The sequence below is a fragment of the Tasmannia lanceolata genome, unplaced genomic scaffold (genome assembly GCF_043159265.1).
Source record: "Tasmannia lanceolata isolate RefF3 unplaced genomic scaffold, GAP_Taslan_0.1 ptg000023l, whole genome shotgun sequence".
NCBI classification, from domain to species: domain Eukaryota; kingdom Viridiplantae; phylum Streptophyta; class Magnoliopsida; order Canellales; family Winteraceae; genus Tasmannia; species Tasmannia lanceolata.
The window spans coordinates 6,198,785-6,222,499 of NW_027518700.1; the positions used below are offsets into that span (position 1 = coordinate 6,198,785).

General features: G+C 37.5%; 1 long non-coding RNA gene across 2 annotated transcripts; it reads right to left on the reverse strand.

The window, feature by feature from the left end:
* Window positions 1-25: 25 nt before the first annotated feature.
* On the reverse strand, window positions 26-19,499 carry LOC143856095 (uncharacterized). 2 transcript variants are annotated; one of them, XR_013238102.1, is made up of 5 exons: window positions 18,727-19,499; window positions 18,504-18,599; window positions 8,302-8,402; window positions 6,721-6,758; window positions 26-1,224 (listed from the first exon to the last, which is right to left on the reverse strand). It is a non-coding gene; the product is annotated as an uncharacterized LOC143856095 (long non-coding RNA). The 2 variants fall into 2 exon arrangements; XR_013238101.1 differs by having other exon boundaries at window positions 18,504-18,607.
* Window positions 19,500-23,715: the final 4,216 nt, after the last annotated feature.

A 23,715-nucleotide genomic window follows, 5' to 3' on the forward strand; every position in this document is an offset into this window, starting at 1 on the left:
TGGCCTCGTCGAGTAAAATGAAATCCTTGCCGGAGCTCCAGTTTCCGACCGATCCGTAGGTCGTGCAGTTGAGATAGTCCGTCTCGTTTACTTGGAAGACATTGTAACTGTCCTTCTTGTATCTGAAGGCTGATCGAGAAGAAAATGGGATGGAGGTTGAATCTAGAGAATTTTAGGCCATGTTTGGATGGCGAGAATTTTTTGGAAAAGTTTGGAAAGGAAAAATATCTCTACAAAATTTTAAATTTTTTACACGCGAAAATAGATAATTGGAATAAACCTGTTCAAATTTTATTTAGAGAGACTTACAATTTATGATAAGGGATTTGCTAGGGACCATCGCAGAAGGCATTTCGTGGAACGGCTGTTGCATGAGATTGCAACCCCACGTTGGCTCAGATTTTGTCTTATTTATTTAATTCGTCTGAGGTGACTGCACTCTCATGCAACAGCCATTCTCCGAAATGCCTTTTGCAGTGGTCCTGAACAATTCCGTCCAAATTAAGCATAAGCATATCATTTTCATCTAAATTGTGCAAAGAAAAAAAATTTCCACCAGAAATTGTGGGTTTCAATTTGAGGGGGGGGTGCAAATTTTTAGTGGTGACACTGGGGCACGTCTGGCCCCGGGAATTTTTTTTCATGACAAATCAGTGAGTGGAGTGATGAGATAGGGAGGGCGTTAAAAATCCGGTAACAAGAATCCTGAAACCAGTGTGGAGGTTGCTAAAAACAAGGAAACAGAAAACTCTACTCAAAATAGGATCGACTGTTTCTTGGTTTTTAGCCACTTAGACACTAGTTTTAGGATTTTTGTTCCCGGGTTTTTAGCCATTTCACTCGCCCTACCCCCTATCTCACCACTATGGAGTCACCGATTTATCATGAAAAAAGTTTCATAGTAGCCAAACGTGCCCTCTAGAAAACATACAATAACTTTTACATTTCCACACAAGGCCATGTCTAGCATCCATGATTTTTTATTTTTTTTTATGATAAATTAGTAATTTTTTTATATTTGCAATCTAAACAGGGTGTTGGGGTTTTAGCTTTTGTTAGGGTTAGGGTTTTGGGACTTACAGATGAGATCGCCAACGTAGAAAGTGCTGTTGTTTGCCCAGTCAGTGTAGTTGGTTGTAGGATTCCAGCCGAGATCTCTGCCGACGATGTGATCCCTAGCAGTGGTGATGCCGGCGGTGGCGAAGATGATGAAGAGAAAGAGAACTGAGGACATTTTAACCGTGAGAGAGAGAGAGAGAGATAGAGAGAGCTTGAACAATAATAAACTTTTCACTCAAAACTCCAAGACAAAAAGGGGCCTTAAAACATGGTTCAATGGAGGATTGAGAGTCTTCAATGGGTTTCTCAACGTCATACATGTGGGCTCACATGCTTTAGTGGACTAGTGAGATTCTTCCTGAAATTACTTTTTTTTAATGTCTTCTTCCTGAAACTTTTGGGTTCTCGTATGAACTAGATATAGCCTGATTTGACCATTGTTGCAGGCAAAAACAATCACAAACACTAACAAATGAATTGAATTGACTTGAACCAGACACTATTTCAAATTTTCAACGTAGAAACTTTGCCCGGATTCCGAAAATAAATAGAAGAAGAAGTGTTACCTTGAGGAAATTAAGGAAGATATTCAAATATTTTTTCTGAAGTTAGTTTACAATTTACAATTCATGGGCATGGTTTTGTCTTACTTCCCCATCCACTATTTGTTTAGTTGCTTAGTAACTAGGATTCGAATATAGAGTTTTGTACCCACGGTTGGTATGACTAGGAAAGAGAGTTTTATATATGGGTGAGAGAGAGAGTATACAGTGGAGGTTTTATGTGCGTAGGTAGAGACAAGGTGTAAAATTTCGGTTTCGGTACCAGTTTCGGACCATGAAATTTCAAAATTTCGGCCGAAATCTGGTACATTCGGTCGAAATTTCGGTTAAATGTTAAATTAATTAAAAAAAAAACAGATTTTATGGGTCAAATTTCGGAAAAACTGAAATTTCGGCCGAAATAAATGACCATTTCGGTTTTTAGTGGTTTCAGTGTCGGTCTAATTTCGGATTTCGGTCAGAATTTAAAACCGTAGAGAGAAACAAGGGAAGTGTGTTTTCTTCTTAATTTTCTCTTGTGTTTCTTTTGTGTACTACCTTAATTAAGAGAGAATGACCTTAATTAAGAGAGAATGGGCCCCTGGGTAATCCTTTGTAATCCTTGTATTTTGCTTTCTCATATAGTGAAGATTGGGCATCTTGTGATTTGTCTATTTCTACTATTTTGTTTCTTTACACATGATCGGATCCGATAATTTTGCCCCACAGATTTCCCAACTGTTTGAATAACCAAATCTGTGTTTTGGAGTTTTTTCACAAAGTTTGAACTGCAAACATGTCTTTGTTGAAGCTCACAAAGGCTAAAATGTTAAAAGGCATTTATGATATCCAATATTGAGACATAGCTCAATGCTTTCAGCTTTAGGTCTTTACAGTAGATAGAGATGCTCTCTCAAGGGCAAGGCACTCTAGGAATTGGCATATCCAATGCTTTCTATATGAATTAGGGGGATTAATGCCACTCAAATACTAATTGTCCGCTAATAATGTTCCTAGTTTGATAATCTCCTCCATAATCTCCCTCTGTTGTGGGTGAGGCGACCGGGTGTAGATGGCTTAAAGCAGCCACATAACACATGTTGGGATTTCGAGGTGAACAAGCAGATGTGCAACAAGTTGACTCATGTCTTGGTTCTACATAACCTAAGGGAGCATATGAACAAGTTTCATCTTTGGTGTCTTTTCCTACTTTAGGTAGGAAGTGTAGCACTCCCTTTGATCTAGGTTTCCTAGCTAGTATGTGACACAAATGAGGCTGAGGTTAGTGCTCTACTCTAGGGATTTAAATGGTATGAACAACACAACTTTGGTCCTCTTATTGTAGAGGGGGACTCGGCAAATACTATTGCTTGGGTAAGAACAAAAACTGTGGTCCATGGCTTTTTGCTTGTAAGATTGATGAAATCCGGGATCTCATACGTAGCATTCGCCCCCAAATCAACCATATGCGAAGATCTGCAAATGGCATGGCGGATGAATTGTCGAAGGCTGGTGTGGATCGCGAGTCTATCGTTGTTGGGGTGGCCGGTGCCGGGGTGGGATTGGAATGCTAATTTGGGGATTGGAATGCTAATTTGGGGATTGGAAATTATTACCCCTTTATCATTGTATTGGGATTTGACTGTGTAATCGGGGACATCTTGTCCCCTCTGCCCATTTTGGCTTAATGAAATAAATTAATTGTTAATTACCTTTTCATAAAAAAAAGGTTTCCTAGCTAGTATGACTAAAATAGAAAGATGAGGGAGGGGGTTAGGTTTCCTAGTTAGTCTAGGGCTGGGAGTAGATTAAGTGTGTGTTTCCTAGTTTGGAGAGAGAGAGAGAGAGAGAGAGAGAGAGAGAGAGAGAGAGAGAGAGAGAGAGAGAGAGAGAGAGAGAGAGAGAGAGAGAGAGAGAGCTTCTTCTTAGGTTTTCTTGTATGGTGAGAAATTGGGAGAGGCCGAGTCTTTGTTTTTCTCATTTGTGTGTATGATCTTGGTTGAGGAGAGGGGTTTGGATTAGTCTGTTATAATTCTTGTATTGTTTTAGCTTTCTCATAGTGGAAGATCGTGTTCTCCCTCTCAGATATAGTTATCTTGGCGGAACAACATATATCTTGTATGTGTATCTTTGCATCTATTTCTTTGCCTGCGGTTGGATCAGATTCTGCCTCTCAAAAATGTGCTGCTTCTTAGAGTGCTCTTAATGACTGGAGGAAGGTCATTAGATATTGGACTGTTGTAAAAATCATCAAGGTTGTGGTTGGATTGATCGCTTTGATTGGAGGCGTTGAAGGAAGGCGAAAGGGGTAACAAGTTAGTATGCTTGGTTGATGTGTAAATTGAGATTGTATGGTCTGTAAATAGTGTGGGGTGTTGGTATGGGTTAGAGTTTGCTGAGATGGATTGTATCAGCATGCATAGATTTTTAGTAGGCTTTGATGGATCTAGTTTGGGACGAAGGTGATCTTCATGGGGTGTGAACAAGACGAGACCCTATGCCCGCACATTATGTTGGCCCTGATCTCACTGATTTCCATCTCTTAACGATCGCACAGTTGGTAGAATTCTGCCGTTCACTACTTGCACTTAGAGTAAAATGTAAAGGATCTCGGAGGTTGAAATTCTATGAGATCGCTCCGACGCTTTGATTAGAAAAATGTGCCACAAGATAGAATATATGATAGAAATATGAACAAAAAGCACAGATTAAACTAGGAATTGAAACCTTTTACCAATCAGATCTCGTTGGCGGAGAAAGGAGGAGGAGGAGAGAGCTCACGCCGGAGAAAAGTTCAGTGCTATTCTCTGGGTTTGGAAAGTGTTTTCCTTCTCTTCCCCTCATTCGAGGGGGGGAGTCCTTATTTAAAGGGGATCATATTCAATAGCCTAGTGTGAGGCCTATGGTCTGCTTCCTATTGGTCTGAAAGTAGAAACAACTATATAGGGTGTATACATTGGTCGAACCCTATGTCTTAACCACGTGATCATGAGATCCGATCTCTAACAACTTTGGATGACGTGGCAAAGGAGATCATGGAGTTCGTTATCCGGAGAAAATGAGAGGTGATGCGATGAGGAGCGTTAGATGATCTCATGACACGTGTCTAAATCTGAAGGGTGAATCCCAATTTTACCCCTAACAGGCCCCAATTGGATGAATCGATTATGCAATGTTGTGATCATAAGAGCAAGGTAAGGGAGCTTGGGAGATACACGGCCAAAGGCCCGTATGGAGCTCCACTAAATCACAAATGTAATACCAAAATAAAAAGAGAAAACTGTTGGTGAGCTTAAGCGCACCATTTTTTTGGTGCGCTTAAGTTGTTATAACGCCTCCCATTGGTGCGCTTAAGCGGGACCCAAACGTTTAAACGAATGGGAGGCGTTATAACAACTTAAGCACACCAATATATATATATATATATATATATATATATATATATATATATATATATATATATATATATATATATATATATATATATATATAGAGGAAAGTGTTTAAGCTCACCAAACTTATGGTGAGCTTAAGCGCCCCAATCACATGGGTCTCACATTTTCTGTGGTGATCCAAACCATTCATTTGCAAGGCCCTATCATAGATAGGGTGTGTACCAAAAATCAGCTTCATAGGATCATCCTAACCCCTCCATTTGTGGAGGACAAAAATGGGCAGATTTGTGGACAAATAATGTCTGTCCATTTTGACCTACACAAATGGATGGGTTAGGATGATCCTATGGAGCTGATTTTTGGTACACACGCCTTGCAAATGAATGGTTTGGATCACCACAGAAAATGTGGGACCCATGTGATTGGGCGCTTAAGCTCACCAACACTTTCCTCATATATATATATATATATATATATATATATATATATATATATATATATATATATATATATATATATATATATATATATAGGGGAAAGTGATTGTGAGCGGCCCCTCATATAAGTTTATATGAGATGACCGCTAAAAACATGGTGGGCCCACATTTTTTGGGTGATCCGAACCGGTCATTTGATAGGCCCTGACATAGATAGGGGGTGCCCAAAAAATCAGATCCATAGGATCATCCCAACCCTTCGTAATGTGGAGGTGAAAGAGGGGAAATTGGACGGGTAAGTGGGCAAATTTATACCCGCCCATTTCCCCGCTTTCACCTCCATAGTTCTAAGGGTTGGGATGGTCCTATGGAGTAGATTTTTTGGGCACCCCCTATCTATGTCAGGGCCTATCAAATGACCGGTTCGGATCACCCAAAAAATGTGAGCCCACCATGTTTTTAGCGGTCACTTATATGAGAGGCCGCTCACAATCACTTTCCCCGTAAATATATATATGAGAGAACAGTTCCTACACATATGTGTAGATAAGTTATCTACACACTAGCTTAAAATACAGTGGGGGCCACATTATTTGGGTGATCCAAACCATTCATTTTTAAGGCCCTCACATAGATAGGGTGTCCACAAAAAATAAGATCCATAGGATCATCCTAACCATTCGAACTGTGGAGGCAAAAAATGGACTAATTTGTGAAGGTTTAAAGACATCCATTTTACCTCCACAGATCGTAGGGTTGGGATGATCCTATGGATCTGATTTTTTGTAGACACCCTATCTATGTGAGGGCCTTTAAAATGGATGGCTTGGATCACCCAAACAATGTGGGCCCCCACTGTATTTTAAGCTAGTGTGTAGAGAACTCTCTACACATATGTGTAGGAACCGTTTTCTCATATGAAAAGAACACTTTTCATTCAATACTTTAATTGTCAAAAACCAACTCCTTTTCTATTACATTCTTGTATATATAAGAACTAGTAAAAATCCCCGTGCGATGCACGGGCCGACAAAGAACTGTACGGACCACGTCATAGGTTGATCGAGTTTGACATTACAAAAAAAATTCACAAATTTGTAACAAAAACATAAGCAAAGATCGAATCAAATTATCATATCAGCAAAGAGAAATGGAAATGAAGATTATTGAATTATGTGGGAGGCGTGTTTTATTTGCAGAAATTTCTGCTATGCTATCCCTTGAAAAGATTTCCAGAGATCATAACCTATTAAATCAATGGTATCAAATTAAAACCAAGCCACTTACCAATTATCGACTTGAATAAGAGAAACTTCAACTAAATCCTGAAATCAGCCCAGGAAAAAATAAAACAGATCAATTTGGGGAAATCAACCCAGGAAAATATCAAACAGACATATATTACCTCATAACATTGATCCACTATTAAAGCAATAAAAAGAAAAAGAAGAAATAATTGTTCATGGTTTTCTACTCTCTGAAGGCCTCTTGAGAAGCCACTATTAATCATTTCTAAAACAATTGTAACCATCATTAGCAAATCCTCAGATTTAACTTCTAAACTGTGTGCATATATAAGATGAAAGCAAAAAATTTGTAGGATGCATCCAAAGATACCATTAAACTTTTCTGGTCAGACAACTACTGAAAAGTAAATGAATGGATTCTTCTTAAATTACGTATTCCCTTTTTAAAATGCAAAGGGCTATCTAATAGGCTACAGTACAAAACACGATCATAATTATAATCTTCTTAGAAAATTTATTTGGGAAAAATGAATGACAAAAAAGATTCAATTAAAAGATTTAATTTATAGAATCAATTAAAAGATTCAAGTAGCAAAATTTGTTTGCAGATCACAGTAAGCAGTAAAAACATTATACTTTTTTTTGGTAGGTAAGCTGCGATTAAACCTCCGACCTCTGGGTTGAAGAACAAAGCCTTGACCATTGAAGAACAGAGCCTTGAAATTAAACTTATGCCAATTATGAAGAAAAGAAGCTAAACCTGTGGTAACGGCATTGTGTTTCGCTAAAATTTTCAAAATAATCAAATATCCTTTTTAAAATAAGGGAAAAAATGTAAAGATGAACATACAACAGCTTAACTTGTGCTAATGAGCATATACATCAAAAGACAGCCAACAGATATAATGCATTCCAAATACAATATAGAATCCAAGAATATGAGTTAAAGAAACAAAGGAGGAACATAAATAACAACAGATCCGCAACCTCCTTTACAACCCCGGCACAACTCTTCATCTTCAAAACTCTGAAAGTGTTTGAGCGTCAAGTGTGATGATGGTTGATTTGAAGTAGGTTTTATAAAATTCAATAAACATAAAATAGGGTTTAGATAGTAAGCCAATTTGTATTAGATTTTAATACTTAGGTTAAACATTTTGAAAGTTTCAGTTGTACTCCATATAAATAAGGATGAAAGATAAACTTCATACATGTGTTGTACACTTTTCATAAAATTTATGTTTGTCAGTACATAACTGATTACTATATTGAAAACTGCCTTTAATTTTGAGTCCAAGAATCAGTTTTGGACTCAAAATTGATTCTTAAAATCCAAAATAAACGGCCTTTGGATTTTGAGAAATGATTAGGGATCCTATTTGAGAACTGATTATTTGACACAAAATTAAACATAAATTAGATTCAAACAATCTGGTTTGGACTCATAATCGGTTCTCAAAATCCAAAACAAATTGGGCCCAAATTGAAAATAATAATATCAAAAGTTGATTCCATTTGTAGATGCTAAAAAACCTAAAATTCTGTTTTTATTAATTAGCATGGATTGATTCAATGGAAAAAATCCTAACCAAAATGATGAACAGAGAGGGAGAAAGAAAACCTGGAAAAAAAACTTGAGCTTCTTCTAGCTCACATCCACAAAAGCCAGGTCATCTTCCTACTGTGGTCCTCTCTCTCTCTCTCTCATCTTTTTCACTCCACCTGCAATAAAAATTGAGGGAGTAAATATATTTTCAAAAACCCAAAACACTATATACAAAACCCAAACTCAATACCCTGATTAAATGCAAAACCCAAAATGGACGTGTGTATATCTCATACGTGTAGTAGGTGGGAATATCTGTAGCATTATGGACGTGTATATCTCATTTCCTTTTGTCTTCTGTGGTAGGTGGAAATCAACATGGACGTGTATATCTCATTTCCTTTTGTCTTCTGCTGAATATCTGTAGTAGGTGGGAAAAAGGTGGGAAAAAGGAAGATAAACTATAAAGGGCCTTATGGTCACCATTTTACCCTTGACTGTAGAGATATTAGATGAGATGAAGTATAATATTAAAGGGCCTTATGGTAAATAAATGAAACATGGACGTGTAAATCTCACAGAATTTTGAAAATATTCAAAAAATTCTCTAATTTCTCTTCTGCTATAATATATAATAGTAAAAAACCCGTGCGATGCACTGGCCGACAAAGAACTGTACGGACCACGTCATAGGTTGATCCAAACCGTCCATGTGATGGAACGCAACATAAATAGGTTGTGCCCCAAAAATCATTTCCATAGGCCGATCCTAGCCCTCCAATCTATAGATGTTTCCATAATTCCTCTTATCTTAAATCGGATGGTCAAGATCACCCTATAGTTTTTTAATTAAAAAACCATAAACGGGGGGGGGGGGTAAGATCGAAATTATATGGCTTTAATGGGTGCCTTTGTTAAAAGCATAAATGAGGGGGTAGGATTGAAATTATATGATTTTTTGGGTGCCTTTGTTAAAAGCATAAAGGGGGGGTAGGATTGAAATTATATGAGTTGAATGGGTGCATTTGTACAAAAAAGTCAAAAAATGTGAGGTGTAATTCTCACGTAATTTTCAAAAAAATCGAAAAAACTCTCCTCTTTTCATCCCAGCTTATTGTATTAGATAGATATCTAATTTCTCTTCTGCTATAATATATATATATATATATATATATATAGGGTAAAGTGGTTGTGAGCGGCCCCTCATATAAGCTTATATGAGGTGACCGCTAAAAACATGGTGGGCCCACATTTTTTGGGTGATCCGAGCCGGTCATTTGATAGGCCCTGACATAGATAGGGGGTGCCCAAAAAATCAGATCCATAGGATCATCCCAACCCTTCATACTGTGGAGGTGAAAGAGGGGAAATTGGACGGGTAAGTGGGCAAATTTATACTCGCCCATTTTCCCCGCTTTCACCTCCATAGTTCTAAGGATTGGGATGGTCCTATGGAGTAGATTTTTTGGGCACCCCCTATCTATGTCAGGGCCTATCAAATGACCGGTTCGGATCACCCAAAAAATGTGGGCCCACCATGTTTTTAGTGGTCATTTATATGAGGGGCCGCTCACAATCACTTTCCCCATAAATATATATATGAGAGAACAGTTCCTACACATATGTGTAGATAAGTTATCTACACACTAGCTTAAAATACAGTGGGGGCCACATTATGTGGGTGATCCAAACCATTCATTTTTAAGGCCCTCACATAGATAGGGTGTCTATAAAAAATAAGATCCATAGGATCATCCTAACCATTCGAATTGTGGAGGCAAAAAATGGACTAATTTGTGAAGGTTTAAAGACATCCATTTTACCTCCACAAATCGTAGGGTTGGGATGATCCTATGGATCTGATTTTTGTAGACACCCTATCTATGTGAGGGCCTTTAAAATGGATGGCTTGGATCACCCAAACAATGTGGGCCCCCACTGTATTTTAAGCTAGTGTGTAGAGAACTCTCTACACATATGTGTAGGAACCGTTTTCTCATATATAGGAGGAAAGTGTCTCTAGTCTCTCCCCTAGATAAGCTTATCTACTCCTCCCTTTAAAAAAACATAGTGGGCCCACGCTGTTTGGATGATCCAAAACATTCATTTGATAGGTCCTAACATAGATAGGGTGTGCCCAAAAAATCAGCACCAAAGGGTCATCCTAGAACTTCGTTTTGTGGGGCCTTGTGGTACCCAGAATGGACACATATAAACGTCCACGTTTATATGCATCCATTTTGGACACGGTGTGCCCCACAAAACGAAGTTCTAGGATGACCCTTTGGTGCTGATTTTTTGGGCACACCCTATCTATGTTAGGACCTATCGAATGAATGCTTTGGATCATCCAAACAGTGTGGGCCCACTGTGTTTTTTTAAAGGGAGGAGTAGATAAGCTTATCTAGGGGAGAGACTAGAGACACTTTCCTCATCTATATATATATATATATATATATATATATATATATATATATATAGAGAGAGAGAGAGAGAGAGAGAGAGAGAGAACAGTTCCTACACATATGTGTAGATAAGTTATCTACACACTAGCTTAAAATACAGTGGGGGCCACATTATTTGGGTGATCCAAACCATTCATTTTTAAGGCCCTCACATAGATAGGGTGTCCACAAAAAATCAGATCCATAGGATCATCCTAACCATTCGAACTGTGGAGGCAAAAAATGGACTAATTTGTGAAGGTTTAAAGACATCCATTTTACCTCCACAAATCGTAGGGTTGGGATGATCCTATGGATCTGATTTTTTGTAGACACCCTATCTATGTGAGGGCCTTTAAAATGGATGGCTTGGATCACCCAAACAATGTGGGCCCCCACTGTATTTTAAGCTAGTGTGTAGAGAACTCTCTACACATGTGTAGGAACCGTTTTCTCATATGAAAAGAACACTTTTCATTCAATACTTTAATTGTCAAAAACCAACTCCTTTTCTATTACATTCTTGTATGTATAAGAATTGGTTCCTATTACAATTGTAATTGTAAATAGGAAAGAAAGACAAAATAAACAAGTGCCCGTCCACCACTTGTGCTACATGGAAACAACACATAAAAGAAAGGAATCTTGCTAATATAACTTAGCTAGTTTCTATGGTAGCTAAAGAAATGTCTATACCGTAATAGCTAAACAAAGAAACTTCTTATTTTCAACTATGTAAAAGTAGAAACTAGAATAAAAGAAATGAAATCTTCCCAATCCTCCTAACAATTTTAGCTACTTGCCAATTTTTAAATGACAACCAAGTAAAAAGGCAAGAGATGCCTTGTTGGGTAATTTATAATTGGCATTAGCTAAATTCACTTTGGTTTAATTTTGGAATATTTCCTAATTTCCATGAGCTGATTTAGGAAGCATTTCTAAACCAAAATTTTGAAACATGCTACCTGATTAGAAACTTTTTTCAAAATTGAAACCATGGCAAGAATCGACGAGGACTGTTGATCTAGCGAGATGCTCTTGCGTCACTAATCAACATAGGAAATCACCATTTGATTCTTTGATAATCTAAAGAGACATAAAGACACTAGGTAACTCAAAAGACTCTCTATATCTTCCACACACAATAACTTCCTAGAAAACTAGGATGACTTTTAAAAAAACCATACAAATATTATTTCGATTTACAACTTCCAACACCCCTCCTTAAATCAAAATTCCAAACAATTTCTAATCTTAACTAATTTGATCATCGTCTTCACTTGATGAAATCTTCCATCTTCAGCATAGCAATTTCTCCTTCAAGCAATTTGATGTGATTCTTCAAATCTGTTGCGCATTCTCTTTCTTCTATTAGGTGACGATTAGTAGCATCCACGAAGACGAATGGGTAGCATTCCGGCAAGAAATGAAAGGCGACATGTGCAGCATTTTCTCAAGCTTCTTTTTTTGTGCTTTCCACCTTTCCAAAAAATTTATTGAAAATTCCATGCTTTCCAACTTCAACCGAGACTTTGAAAATGGGTTTGTGGTCCCGTCCTCCTTTCCAAACAGCATAAACGGGAGGTTTCAGCTTCAACTTTTCCGAAGCTTCCATTAGAAATGCCTTGAACAAAGCTTTCAGGACATTGGTCCATGGTGCATCAAATATCATAAACGTTTTCCTTTTGGCCAACAGGATAAAAAGAAATTTGTTCTTTTTCCCAACACTCACCAGGACAATAAGAGAAATTTGTTCTCTTTCTCGTAACACAAAAGAGGACACTTGTCCTTTCAATCTTGAAAATAAGAGAAGAGTATCGTTCTCTTTCTCACGCCATAAATTTTGCACCACCCAATCAAATGGAAACACCACAAGTAGATATAGAGATCGTTCTCTATTCTAACATAAATCCTTAAACAAAACTTCTCCGTTAAACCTTTTAAAATTTTGGACCATAATCATCCTAAAAACCTTTAAAATTGGTAATCTTTCCAACCCAAACACTTGAAAAATACTTGAAAATTTAGATCTTGAAAAACAGTCCACTTTGACATATCTCCACTCTTTTGACAATAACTCTTTGTAGAAAACTCCGATCGACGATCTGTTTTTTTGTTCGAAACTAGATTCAAAAATCTTCAAATTGGTATATTACAAGCTACATTTTGACTGAAAAAAGTTACTTGGAAAAATAGAATAAAAATGTACAAAAATCTTAGAATGGTTTTTCAACACAACACACCCTAAGCTCTGATACCACTTGTTGGTTTCGCCCTCTAGCTCTGATACAACCTGTTGGACCCAATTACATGGATCGATTATGGTGTTGTGATCATAAGAGCAAGGTAAGGGAGCTTGGGACATACACAGCCAAAGGGCACGTGTAGAGCTCCAACCAAAAAAAACAAGTGTAACACCAAAATAAGAACTCTTATATATATATATATATATATATATATATATATATATATATATATATATATATCAAAACACACAAGAGATCACTATACATGTTCTCCCTTAAGCCTTGACCCTTGAAGCTTCTCTCTAAACTTTCCCTTGAAGTTCTTAAGCTTACCATCTTTACATAAAGACTCCAATACTTATAGACTCAAGACACGCTTAAAAATAGCAAATACATTAACCACAAAGTTGTAGTTCCCATGAGTCATCTAGGAATACTAATCAACAACATAGGAAATCACCATTTGACTCTTTGATAATCCAACTAGAACTAGACATAAAAATTCTAGGAAACTCAAAAGATTCTTTATATTTTCCACATACCATAACTTCCTAGAAGACTTTCTAGGATGACTTTTCAAAAAACCATACAAATATTAATTTTGATTAACAACTTCCAACATTGTGATCCCCTACATATCTTCCATTTCTCAAAATTAAACACTGAAGGTCACACAATGTTGGAATCCTCTGTAATCATCTCTGAATGATATGCAATGGATGGAACTTTGCAAGATGACTCGAATGCCTCTGCCCAAGATTACTAAGGAGGTGAAATCCTCTTTTACCTGGACTCTGATGCTAGCTGATGCAAGACCGTTGGGCAACAGTACAAAATGAAGATCATATAAGGAGCAACTAAATCAGCTCATGGGGATTTAAAAAACTCATACCACAGTTTTGGAGGAAAAACACCAATACAACACATGAAAGAGGGATGTTCCAAAAATTTACTTTACTCAAATCTCTCTCTTTCTTTCATCATGTCATTACATTATATAGATGGCCTAAACCCAAAAGAAAAGAAACTATAGATGCTATATTAAGACCTAAACAATTAATCAACACAAATAACAATTAGAAACATAACTAAAATAATCCTAAAATAGAAATTCTGTAGACATGTAACATGCCTGTAAATCATCAATTCATCAAAAATCACATCCAAATCAGGTGATATTGGGCTTGTTAGATAGGAAATCGAAAAACCTTTCTAATGGTACCAAAATCAAACCAAATGGACAATATTTGATGCATAAAATTAAGATACAAATAAAATGACAAAAAATGAAAATTGAAGCAGTAGAGACTTGTTCTCTGTTGCACGTTCCCTAAACAATACCAGGAATATTTATGTGCCATTATTGGATTTGCCCACAAGTTAATCATAATGTCATGTTAATTAAACCAAGTCACTGAGAAAATTCAAAACATATAGTACATAGTAAGAGGATATGGTGATAAAATAGTGCATTAATTGCTACCACATATATCTAACTACTCAACTTCAGGCTTTTATATATAGGGGTTAAGTTCCACAAGTTGATAATATATATACATTTACATATCAAGCATAGTGGTTAACTATGTATATATAATGGTTATGTATATATGGTAAATATGTATGAAATAGTGCATTGCTATTATATATCTAGAAGCTACTACATATCCAACTAGCGGACTTCAAAATTGTATATATTGTGGTTAGTTCCATGAGTTGCTAATCTTGATACATGTAGATACAAATCATAATGCTTAATTGTGTAGAAGCTAGGAAGTGAACATTTCCAGTCAAATGTATTTCGTTGTCTACTTGGTGGCAAAAAATGTAACAATAACGAGAGAGAGAGAGAGAGAGAGAGAGAGAGAGAGAGAGAGAGAGAGAGAGAGAGAGAGAGAGAGAGAGAGAGGAAATGGAAAAGGAAGATGAATCATTAATCAAATTTTCATCTTTCCCTTTCCCATTAAGGTTTTTACCAAACTAATTTGATGTTACGATCATTTGAGGCTGTTGCAGGAGGGGTTCTAAAGAAAACAAGAAAGCCTTGCTATGGAACATGGAATTTCGGATACAACACAATCTCCATCAAGAGGGTTATTTGGATTCTCCATGTAGAGACAACCACAATCAAATGGTTTATTACTCTTATCAATCGGAAATTACAAGATTGTTTTGATGATGTGGAGAAATTCCATAGTACAAGTGCTCACGGGCTGTAAATAGTTCCGAGTTTTAACTTCGAATACCTAAATTGGTGAAGTTTCCAAATAGACTAGCACGGGATCCATTGAGTCCCATCCTTAAAAACTAAGTGATGCAAAAGGAGTTGGCGAGCAAGCTGAAGGACTAACACCCATGATTTAATCGAATCTTTTTTACACAAATAAATGGAATGCTATAGGTTCGATCTAGACTAATGTGAAATTTCAACACGTTTTTTTTACCATGTCAAGTGTGGCTTTCTGTTTGATTATTAGTTATTGTGTTTACCTCTTTTGTTATTTAACTCTTCTTTAACTAATATTTGTTGTTATATCACCTCGTCTAAATCTAGAATCCTAAACAAACTCTTATTGCAATATTATATTCATTGTATCCTATTGTGTTCACACACACACTTTCTGTTTAAGATGTGCCCTTGCTTATAAATTTTGGAGGCCTGCCATACCTAACCCTCTGTGTCCTTGTCTAACACGCAACACTCGTGTCCGTGTCCGTGTCCACAGTTACTCCAAAAGCGCTTTCGGAATGGCCAAACCCATAAGAGGGGCCACATGTGCAACGTGTAGGCCAACCCTAAAAAAGAGGGGCCACGCGCCGGCCGGGGGGGGGGGGGGTGTGTTAAAGTATAAAAGAATAAATAACGCCTTCTCCAACAGAGCCGAAACATCAAGAGAAGTAAGGCTACAACTCGGGTCCGGCGGGTCGGGTTTTGGAGAACCCAACCCTACCCGAGAAATATCTCGGGTCGGGTCGGGTCGGGTTTTTTTCCGGAAAACCCACGATTCCCAAACCCGGCCCTACCCATGATAAATCTCGGGTCGGGTCGGGTTTTTTCACGTTGACGCAAATTTTTAAGGAAAATTCTTGTTTGGCAAGCCAACTCAACTCATAGAAGCAGAAATTACACTCACATTACACTTGAATCAAACAATGATGTAATTACACTCACATCACACTTGAATCAAACAATGCTGTAATCAAACAATGCTGTAATTACAATCAAACAATGCTGAATCAAACACTTGAATCAACTCAACTCATAGAAGCAGAAATTACACTCACATACAGTAACAGTGGCTGATTTTTTGGGCACACCATATCTATGTCAGGACCCATCAAATGAACGCTTTGGATCATCCAAATAATGTGGGCCCCTACCCGAATCCAAACACTACCAAAAAATCATCCAAATAATGTGGGCCCACATTATTTGGATGATCCAAAGCGTTCATTTGATGGGTCCTGACATAGATATGGTGTGCCCAAAAAATCAGCTCCATCGGATCATCCTAACCCTTCAATCTATGGACGAACCTTCAGCTGAGGGGGCAAACCTTAAACAAATTGAAACTACAGGGGTGTATTTGTCACGTTTTAAACTATAGGGGTGGAAGTGGATGTGTCAGAAACTAGAGGGGGTGTAAATGTAATTATCCCTTTAACTTTTAACTAACAATATAAAAAAATGTACATACTATAACTTATGTAACTCGGGTCGGGTCGGGCCCCTTCAAACCCGGCTCGACCCGAGATTCATGCGGGCTTTTGAATGCTGAACCCGGCTCGACCCGAAACCCATGAAACCTGAACCCGACCTAGGCTATTTTCGGGTCGGGTCGATGCGGGTCGGGTAAAACCCGGCTCGAGTTGCAGCCCTAAAGAGAAGATATACCTCAACATTGCATTTCCATCATTGAAACATTAAGTGGCTGAGGGGTGCAATTTTTCTAAAATAAAAAGTAAATTTTCACCTTATCCTACAACAGCCTCTGTGGTCATTGGCAACTACCCCAAATGCAATTTTCCCCTCATCCTCCAAACAACCCCCTATGAGTCATCGGCAGCTAGATCAAATGCTTAAGAATACAACAAACTCAACATTGTATTTCCATCATTGACACATATTAAGTGGCTTAGGGGTGCAATTTTTCTGAAATGCAGTTTCCCCCTCATCCTCCAAACAGCCCCTTTGGGTCATTGGCAACTAGCTAGCCCAAATGCTTAAGCCTACAACATCTGGTACATGTGAAAAAATCATCCATTCAATTTTCTTCTCTAACTGGATAACAAACCACTCCTGCATACAAAGAACTTAAATAGGCAGATTAGTTAGACTCGACGCATTATGTAGAGAAGATGGTGTGTTAACCTTCTCATACTCTAAAACATCACCTAAGACCAGTCACATAAGTTTTTCCAATCACTCCGGAGTCCAATTTTTATTACCTCATGGCATTGAGTCCACTTCTCATTATGTGATAATGTTAAAAGAGTTTAAAAATAGCACAAAACAGAAGTTTCCTCCCAAATTCAAAATACAATGGCAGTAAACAATTTTCTGAATCACTTGTACCAGATACTTACTTACCAGATGCATACTTATTGTATGGCTAAAACCAATTAGTTACATGTAGCTGAAGAGGAAACTTGTTACTTGACTTTGTTATATACAATAGAAAACCAAAGGTAAAAAAGTAACTAAGCTAGAACAAACTGCACCGGCAAACAAGCTTGATCTAGAAACGAACTTTGACCTCAACAAGCTTGTAGAGAGCAACAATCTAAGAACCTTGGACAAGCCAAGTATTCTAGCAAAGCTGGTGCCAATGGTATGAGCAAATCATAACTAAGTCATCCCATCAATGGCAAAACCCAGCTGCAAGCTTGAACTTTAACCCTAATCATGGTGTAGCATAAAAGTCTTGCTTCTGTAAACCTTAATTTGGAAATTTCTCCTTCTCTAGTAAATTTTTGCACTTAATCCAAGAGAAAGAAAATAAGCCAAATTGAAGTAGCACCTTTTTATCAGAAGAAGTCATGGGCATAAGTTCCCAATTGAATGCATATATATGAGTGTAATCAAAATTTCACTGATTGAGATGCACTCAAAGCTTTCCGGAAAAAAACTAGTTTGTGAATGGAATTCAAGATCCCCCACTTTAACATTACAACCACATCAATCAAGAAAGCAAGTGCTAAGAGAAAAAAAAACATCTTCATGGATATCGAAAGAAGAGCCATGAATAGTCTTAATCATAAACGAAAAATCCCAACATAGAAAGCTTATTAGAGGCCAATAGGTAGTTAATTTTGTTCAATAAACCAAAGCACATTCATTTGATTTCAGATCTCAGGTTATGTAAACAAACGTATCTAGGCTAAGAACCCAATAAGGAAGTCCCACTTTAGCCAAGAAATGTCTGAAGAACAAAACTAACAACATAAAATAAAATGCTATTCAGAAGAATTAACAAGGGTCAGATGTGTGAATACTAAGAAAACTAAAAAAAATGAAGAACTTTCAATCTTCTCCACTACCAAATTAATACGAGTATATCCATGGATGTAGAGTTAAGAGTATTACCATGTGGGTTTTACAATAACCAAAGTTCCTTCAGAAAGAAGTAGAGGTCACCTCTTCTCCAGCAAAACCCATTTCCATAAGGGTTTGATCTACCTCCTGCATCACTTAAAACCCATTTTCATAACATCAAAACAAAACCCAGAAAAAAACATACTGAAAATAATAATAATAATAAAAAAAAACTAGGGTTTCATTCATATGCGATTGGAATAATTTTTAACACCTGAAAAGCCTTTTGCAAGCCGACTACAAGAGCACAGATTCCGGCCCATCGACAACGATCTCCAGGAGAACCTCATCAGATGCACATGAAATTAAAAAAAAAAAAAAAAAACAAGTAAATTAATTTACTGTAGAGAAACAAACAAACCCCAAGAGCTTCAACCAATCAATACGGTTTTGCGTTAAATTCTCAATCATCAAAAGTCACGTTTCCATTAAAACAAGAAGAGACCCATTACTGTTTCTCAATATAAAAATTAAATAAAACCCACAAAAAATATCGTAGAGAGGAAGAAAATCATGCACCATTTTTTCCTAATGAGATCTTCTAAAGAAGAAAAAAGGATTAGCAAAGATGTTTTGATAAGAATAAGAGATAAGGTTTAAAGCTAACCAAGGTAAACTTAATCCATATTTTTACCTTCTTTTCTTTTTTTCTTTTTTCTTTTTTTTTTGTAGTTTTTCGGTGTTCACAATAAGAAAGAGAGACTCAATCCAAACCCTACCGGAGAAAAAAGATTCCGACAGAAAGAGAGTGAGCACACACCCTCAATAGCATACTCCTTATACCAATTAAAGAGTCTGTGCTCACTCTCTTCTGTCAGATTCCTCCCCTTTCCATCTTACATAAATTCATGAGAAAAAAAAGAAGAAATACAAAGATACTTCCCATAAGAAAATAATTCACCAACAAAAATCCAGCAGAGTCTTCAGATCCATAACCTAACACATACCCATTTTCAGAAACTTTGTAGAGAACCCTGAAATGCAAGGACTAGAATTAGGGCTTTTGTAGATGATAAAAAAAAAAAAAAAAAAAACTTCAGAACTCTCTCTCTCTCTCTCACACACACACTTTCTCTCTCCTCCATGCAATGATCACACGTGTCACTCAAACGTTTCTTTGCCTGCCACGCGTGATGAGAGAGAAAAAGACAATGGTAAATTCGCTCCCATGTGGGATAATTCGCACCCACTTCAAATGAGGGTATGTTGTAGACGTAAACGCTTTTTAACATAAGTTTAGTTACAGTGGCGCGAATTATCCTACAGCAGGTGCGAATTTAAGAACTCTCTCTTTCTAAAATATATTTTCTGTTACAAGAGGACGAGAGACAAGTTGCACGGAACTCTTCGGGAAAAGAAAGAATTGTGTCAATATTAGATAGGATTTTGACTTTTTTTTATGTGGGTCCACCTTTTTTACATACTAACCCTTTGATTTAGCGCGTAAAGTTTTCTAACCGTTGGATTTTGAGAGGTGGGTACTTTTTTTTGTGGCTAGGGTTTTTGTAGAGTTATTTAGATAGGACTGCGTGAAACCAGGGGACATGATAAAGACTCTTTTTATTGTTAAAGACACACCCCTTTTCTTTATTTTATTGTTAAACTCTCTTTCAATAGTGGCGGGGACCAACTAGAAAATGTACTAATGATAAGTATTATAATAAAAAGTGTCTTAGAATGGGTTGTCTTGGGTTCTTAATTTATGAAGAAGGGAAACACTTTCTGGGTTAATTTTTTAGATAAATACCATCTCCACCTGCTACCAAAAGATGGTCCCCGGTCATCGGAAAACATATCTAGATTGAGTTTTAGTAGGGGTGCAACTTGGGTCGGGTTGGGTTGAGCTTTTGCGTAAAAATGAATTGGAATCAACCCGAACCCAACTCAATTTTAAGGTAAAAGCTCAACCTAAATTCCCAAAAATCGACCTGAGTTGCACCCCTAAGTTTTAGATCTGTTTTATGGTGACTAGGGCCATCTATTGCCATCCAAACCTTCATCCTAAGCTGTATTAACTGGGCACAAATTCGGTGGCACCGTTGCGTTAAGATTTACCTCAAAGCTATGGGTATTTCAGTCATTTTAGTTGACATATGATTTAGTCCCAACAATTAAACTCTCATTTCTTGTCTTTTCTCCCAAATGTAGCTTTCAAAACTTCCCGCGTTACTGTGTTCCCTCTAGTTGACTCTTTTCTACCTTGGCCGCGTTCTTGTTCAACTCTGTGTTTTACCCTTTAAGGTCTATCAAACCTCATTTGACTATCCCAAGTTAAGACCGTGTCAACAGAGTACTCGACTGCGCCGTGTTGAGTCAACTAGGAACTGGGATTTCTTTTCTTGTCTCCGGATCTTCTTGCGCCAACATACATCCGAGAGACGTATCCGTGTTTGAAAGATACATGAGAAAAGGCCGTCCTAGGACTGGTCATTTTGATAACAACTCTATAAAAAAGGAGATTGTTTCACCTCTGTTGTAACTAAGCAAGTTGTCTATCAATCAGTCTTTCCCTTTTTCGTGAATGATAGAGATTAAAAAAACATGTTTTTTTAATAACATTAATCTTAGTCCTTCCCCAAAAAAGTAAAAGGCTGATTCGGGCGTGAGGGAGGTGACCCCATATTGAAAGTGACTATTTACATAATCGTTCTCTTAATTTATACACACATACACATTTATAATAGAATATGGCTCTGATTAGTTACTTGTTTATTGTTTTGAGTATACAGTAATATGTTAATAAGAATATGGCTCTTTCTCTATCCTGCATGGCCCTGTACCATCTAGGCACATGATTCCATGTGCCTCTTCGCTAAAGCAAATACTTAAAAAGGGATGGGCTGTCTAGCCCAGGTTCTGCCACGTGTACATAATCAAATTCGTTAATAAAAACGGCAATCATATGTCCAGTTAAATGCCATTGAGAATATTATGATCAGATAATGCTTCATTATCATGTCAGTTGCTCTATATGATGTTCATTTTAGGGTTTGATCGAGAAATGCCCTCAATACCATTGGATTTGTAGACATTTATCTTATGTGTGAGATGCCCGATCAGGATGGGAGAAAAACCATGTCAGTTGCTCTATATGATGTTCTACAAGATGAAAGGTCTTGATTTCGCATGCATGCCCTCAACAGAACCTAAACATTGCATTTTACCATGAGAAAAGTACGGAATGCGGGCTGATGTTTAGTGAAATTACGGATTACGGGCACCTTTTAAAACAAGAACCAAAAAAGAGCTAAGCTTCGAAATCGGGTGAGAAAAAGACCCTAATACCCTTCTGACACCATCAGGACTCCTCGTATGTTGGTCCTCATCATTCTCTTTGTCATTATTTTACTAGTTTCTTCCGAGGGAAAACCCCTCGTATTTAATGCAAGTCATCCCCATTTACGTTTGGCACACTGCACGAGGTTTCGTTGGGTTCGTCTGAATGTATATCTGAACCACCAGAAGCGTGGGTTCATTTGGATCCTAGCCATTGGAAATTATTGTAGACGGAAGGATGCTTGACACGTCGTAAATAAACTTTTCAGAATGGTGGCGCCTTTTTTATAGCTAGTTTGGTTTGGATTTGAAATTTCTGTTTGAACCCAGAGTCCCTTCGGTTCGTTTAAATCTTGGCCATCGCTAATATGCATAGATGGACAGATCAACGACACATGGACATAGAATGGAACGATGGCGTCCTTTACTAATACCGCCATGTTGAACCTTGCCTAAAATTTATGGTGACGTTATGTCCCTGTGTCCCAACCCTTACATAGTGATGAACAAAACATTTCGGTGAGGTCTCCAGAGCCTTTACGCCGGCTTACCTAATAGTCATGCCAGCGTAACGTACGTTAACGCCGGCGTACCCACTATGTAAGCCGGCCAACTTAAACTAATGCCGGCGTATCTAGTAAACGTCGGCGTACCAGGTGTGATACGGTGGCGTACCCTTACTGAAGGCCGGCTTGTTTCGGCGATGGAGGTGAAATTTACCCAGTTAATCACTATCTTCTGATTTCTTTCCGCCTTTATCCAGGTAATGAATCTGGTTTGGTTTTTTAACCATTCAGTTATCTAGAGAACCAATTTGGTACTTAGTGGAGTTTACCCAGTAAATTGTGTTATGGTCAGAGAAAGATACTTGATGTGTGATGTAACCAGAATATAATATCAAATGGATTTGGCCTTGACGACATGAACGGAACAAAGAAGATGTTATGATTAATCAATTATCTATACAAGAATAGGTTTGGACAATTAGTCATCTACTACTACACAGCTTCTAACAGTCAGCCTTCCAAACATTTATAATCAACATCTCTACTCCCTACATCTTATTTGGGTGATCCAAACCATTCATTTTTAAGGCCCTCACATAGATAGGGTGTCCACAAAAAATCAGATCCATAGGATCATCCTAACCATTCGAACTATGGAGGCAAAATCAGATCCATAAGACATCCATTTTACAAATCGTAGGGTTGGGATGATCCTATGTAACTGATTTTTTGTAGACACCATATCTATGTGAGGGCCTTTAAATTGGATGGCTTGGATCACCCAAACAATGTGGGCCCCCACTGTATTTTAAGCTAGTGTGTAGAGAACTCTCTACACATATGTGTAGGAACCGTTTTCTCATATATATATATATATATATATATATATATATATGAGAATAGTGTTCCTGGGCTTAACCTCAGGAAAGTTACCTGCGGTGGCATGTTATATTCATTCCCATTGGATGAAAGATGTGGGCCCACGTGCCCTACAAAACTGAAAACGAAAATACAAAAAAGACAGTCGAACCCTTCTCTTTTCTACGTTTTAAAAGAAATTGACATTCTTGTCCCCCCTCAAAACGTAAGTCTAGGAATATAGGGTTTTTTAAACTTCTCTTCTCTGCCTTCTCTCTCTCTCTGCCAAAACGAGATTCCAATCTAAGGGTTTTTGTTCAACGAGAAAATCCAACAAGGTTTCTGCCTCTTCTTCAACCCAAAAAGGTCAGTCCCCTCTTTCTTTACTCTATTTTGTTTTTTTTCCTCTTTTTTTGTTTTTTCCCCTCTTGGGTTGGGTTTTTTGCTTCCCTAGTGAAAGATCATTTGTTTTTACCTCATTATCGCTTGAGGAAAGGGTTCTACTCTAAAGCCTGAATCTGTTGAAGAAGAAGGGCTTTGGATAGTAGGTTTTTAAGCTCTCT